Source organism: Dama dama, chromosome X (genome assembly GCF_033118175.1).
Source record: "Dama dama isolate Ldn47 chromosome X, ASM3311817v1, whole genome shotgun sequence".
In the NCBI taxonomy this organism is placed as follows: Eukaryota; Metazoa; Chordata; class Mammalia; order Artiodactyla; family Cervidae; genus Dama; species Dama dama.
In genome coordinates, this window is record NC_083714.1 from 112,598,310 (window position 1) to 112,602,559 (window position 4,250).

At 35.9% G+C, this 4,250-nt stretch overlaps 2 non-coding genes across 2 annotated transcripts; one reads left to right on the top strand and one right to left on the bottom strand.

Moving 5' to 3' along the window:
- Positions 1 to 746: 746 nt before the first annotated feature.
- Positions 747 to 872, top strand: LOC133053351 (U6atac minor spliceosomal RNA). Its single transcript, XR_009692264.1, has one exon. It is a non-coding gene; the product is annotated as a U6atac minor spliceosomal RNA (small nuclear RNA).
- A 2,798-nt stretch (positions 873 to 3,670) lies between these two features.
- Positions 3,671 to 3,777, bottom strand: LOC133053215 (U6 spliceosomal RNA). Its single transcript, XR_009692149.1, has one exon. It is a non-coding gene; the product is annotated as a U6 spliceosomal RNA (small nuclear RNA).
- Positions 3,778 to 4,250: the final 473 nt, after the last annotated feature.

The following is a 4,250-nucleotide window of genomic DNA, read 5'->3' on the forward strand; positions in this document are numbered from 1 at the left end:
AGCAAGAGTACTGGAGTGGGTTGCCATTTCCTTCTCCAGGGGATCTTCCTGACCCTGGGATCGAACCCAGGTCTCCCGCATTGCAGGCAGACGCTTTACCGTCTGAGCCACCAGGGAAGCCATAATTTATTTAGGAACACTTAAATTTATTTAGGGTCACTGAAATTTGAATTCCATATAATGTTCACATGCTTCTTTTGAGTTTTCTCAACGCTCTAAGAAAAATGTACAAGACATTTGTCACTTACTGACTGTACAAAAATTGACAGTGGACCAGATTTGACCCATGGGGGTGAAGTTTGTCAACCTTTAACATAGAGTATTTGTAGCCTTTCATAAAGTTCCCCTGGTCATTTTTTCAGTCAATGTTTACCTTCACTCATAGTTCCAGGCAACCATCGGCCTGTTCTCTATCAATATAGATTAGTTTTGCTCATTCTAGAATTTCATGTGAATGGAATCATATAGTATGGCTGGCTTATATTTCTCATCATAATGTTTTGAGATTTATTGGTGTTGTATGTATAAATTGTTTGTTTTTTTAATTGCTGAGTAATATCACTTCATATGGATATACCATAATATGTCTAACCATTTTTCTATTGATTTTCATATTGTTCCCAATTTTTGGCTACTATGAACAAAGTTGTTATGAACATTTGTGCACAAATCTTTGTATGTTTTCATTTCTTTTGGATTGTATAGTAAGTATATGTTTAACTTTGAATCTTCAAAATTGTTCCCCAGTGTTGTATGAAAGGAGAGAAGGTTAGCACTCCCCTTGACAAGGATGGAAGGGGCTCTCGGGCCTGACAACATGCATATGATTAAGGCATTGCCATCTACTTTGTGGCATCTAACCACTGTTTTTCACCAGCCCAGGTTGGATGTATGAGACAAGTGCTCGGGCCTGGTGCACTGGGAAGACCCAGAGGGAGCGGGTAGAGAGGGAGGTGGGAGGGGGGATCAGGATGGGGAATACATGTAAATCCATGGCTAATTCAAGTCAATGTATGACAAAAACTGCTACAATATTGTAAAGTAATTAGCCTCCAACTAATAAAAAAATAAAAAAATTTAAAAAAAAATTGTTCCCCAAAGCAGCTATAGCATTTTTATTCCCAATAGCAAGGTATGGGAATTATAGTTGCTTCATATTCTTGTCAACTCTTAGCAGTGTTAACCTTTTTAATTTTAGCAATCTAGTTGGTGGTATTTTTTTTTTAAAGTGGGTGGTTTTAAATTACATTTTTTCATAACTAATGATATTGAACATCTTTTCATGTATTTATGGACCATGTCTTCTTTTCTAAAGTATCCGTTTAAATTTTTTCCTATATATTGGGGATTTTCTTTTTTTTTTTTTTTAATTTATTTATTTATGGTTGGGTCTTTGCTGCTATGTGTGGGCTTTCTCTAGTTGTGATGAGCAGGGGCTACTTGTTGCAGTGGCATCTCTTGTTGTAGAGCACAGGCTCTAAGCTTGGGCCCAGTATTTGTAGCACATGGGCCTAGTTGCCCCGAGGCATGTGGGATCTTCCCACACCAGGAATGGAACCCATGTCCCTTGCATTGGCAGGCGGATTCTTTACCTCTGGGCCACCAGGGAAGTCCCTGTCTTATTGTTTTAGGAGTTCTTTATGCATACGAATCTTTCATCAGATATATATGTGTGTGTGTGTATATATATATATATATATATAGGGAATATTTTCTCTCAGCCACTTGTTTTTTTCATTTTCATATTATTGATTTTCAATGAACAGTAGTTTTAAGTTTTGATTAGATTCAATGTATTAAATTCTTCTTATCTAATTCACATTTCTTGGGTCCTATCTGAGGAATTTCTTCTTATACCAAGACCACAAAAATTTTCTCTTATGTTTTCTTGTAAAAGTTTTTTATTTTGAGTTTTACATTTAGAACTAAGATCCATTTTGAGCTTATATTTGTGTATGATGTAAGGCAAGGTAAAGCTACAATTTTTTTTCATGTGGATATCCAGTGGTTTACCAAGTCTTGAAATTAGGTTATGTAAATCTCCAACATTGTTCTTCTTTTTCAAAATTGTTTAGTCTAATCTAGTTATTTTGCATTTCCACATAAATTTAGAAATAGCTTGTCAATTTCTTTAAAAAAAAAACACTGGTAGGATTTTTATTTGGATTGCATTGAATCTATTAAATTTGGGGAGAACAGATATCTTAATAATATTGAATCTTCCAATCCATGAATATGCTATATCTCTCTGTTTATTTAGATCTTCTTTAATTTCCTTATGTAGTATTTTGAAGTTTTCAATGTCTAAGTCTTGGATATATTTTGTTAAATTTATTTCGTGTATTTGGATGGTATCATTGATGGTATTTTCTTTTTTTTTCCATTTATTTATTTTTTTCCCATTTATTTTTATTAGTTGGAGGCTAATTACTTTACAATATTGTAGTGGTTTTTGTCATACATTGACATGAATCAGCCATGGATTTATATGTATTCCCCATCCCGATCCCCCCTCTCACCTCCCTCTCTACCAGATTCCTCTGGGTCTTCCCAGTGCACCAGTCCCAAGCACTTGTCTCATGCATCCAGCCTGGGCTGGTGATCTGTTTCACCCTAGATAATATACATGTTTCGATGCTGTTCTCTCAGATCATCCCACCCTCGCCTTCTCCCACAGAGTCCCAAAGTCTGTTCTGTACATCTGTGTCTCTCTTTCTGTCTTGCATACAGGGTTATCGTTACCATCTTTCTAAATTCCATATATATGCGTTAGTATAGTGTATTGGTCTTTATCTTTCTGGCTTACTTCACTCTGTATAATGGGCTCCAGTTTCATCCATCTCATTAGAACTGATTCAAGTGAATTCTTTTTAATGGCTGAGTAATATTCCATCGTATATATGTACCACAGCTTCCTTATCCATTCGTCTGCTGATGGGCATCTAGGTTGCTTCCATGTCCTGGCTATTATAAACAGTGCTGCGATGAACATTGGGGTGCACGTGTCTCTTTCAGATCTGGTTTCCTTGGTGTGTATGCCCAGAAGTGGGATTGCTGGGTCATATGGCATTTCTAATTCCAGTTTTTTAAGAAATCTCCACACTGTTCTCCATAGTGGCTGTACTAGTTTGCATTCCCACCAACAGTGTAAGAGGGTTCCCTTTTCTCTACACCCTCTCCAGCATTTGTTGCTTGTAGACTTTTGGATAGCAGCCATCCTGACTGGCGTGTAATGGTACCTCACTGTGGTTTTGATTTGCATTTCTCTGATAATGAGTGATGTTGAGCATCTTTTCATGTGTTTGTTAGCCATCTGTATGTCTTCTTTGGAGAAATGTCTGTTTAGTTCTTTGGCTCATTTTTTTTTTTTGGCCCATTTTTTGATTGGGTCATTTATTTTTCTGGAATTGAGCTGCAGGAGTTGCTTGTTTATTTTTGAGATTAATCCTTTGTCTGTTGCTTCATTTGCTATTTTTCCTCCCAATCTGAGGGCTGTCTTTTCACCTTGCTTATAGTTTCTTTTGTTGTGCAAAAGCTTTTAAGTTTCATTAGGTCCCATTTGTTTATTTTTGCTTTTATTTCCAATATTCTGGGAGGTGGGTCATAGAGGATCCTGCTGTGATTTATGTCGGAGAGTGTTTTGCCTATGTTCTCCTCCTGGAGTTTTATAAAAAATATGGAACACTTCATGAATTTGCGTGTCATCCTTGCGCAGGGGCCATGCTAATCTTCTCTGTTTCCTTCCAATTTTAGTATATGTGCTGCCGAAGCGAGCAGTGATGATATTTTCAAAATTTTAATTTCCCACTCTTCTTTACTTGTAGATAGACATATAGTTAATTTTTGTATTTTTGTCTCATATGTCTTGAAGACTTGCTAATCTCACCTGTTAGTTCTAGGGCTTTTTGTAGATTCCTTAAAATGTTTTATGTACATGATCATATCATATAATTTCAGTTTTATTTTTTACTTTCCAATCTGTATGCCATTTATTTCTTTTCCCTGATTTATTGCACTGGCTAGTACAATATTAAGTGTAAATAGTGAAGATCAGTGTTTTGGCCCTGTTCCTTGTCTTAATGGGAAAACATTTATTCTTTAACATTAAATATGATGTTAGCTGTAGATTTAGCATAGACATTCTTTATCAGATTAAGAAAATTGTCTTTTATTCCTAACGTTCTGAATGATCTTATTATGAATGAGTGTTGGATATTATCAAATGTGGGGGGGTTTTGTATTGATATGAT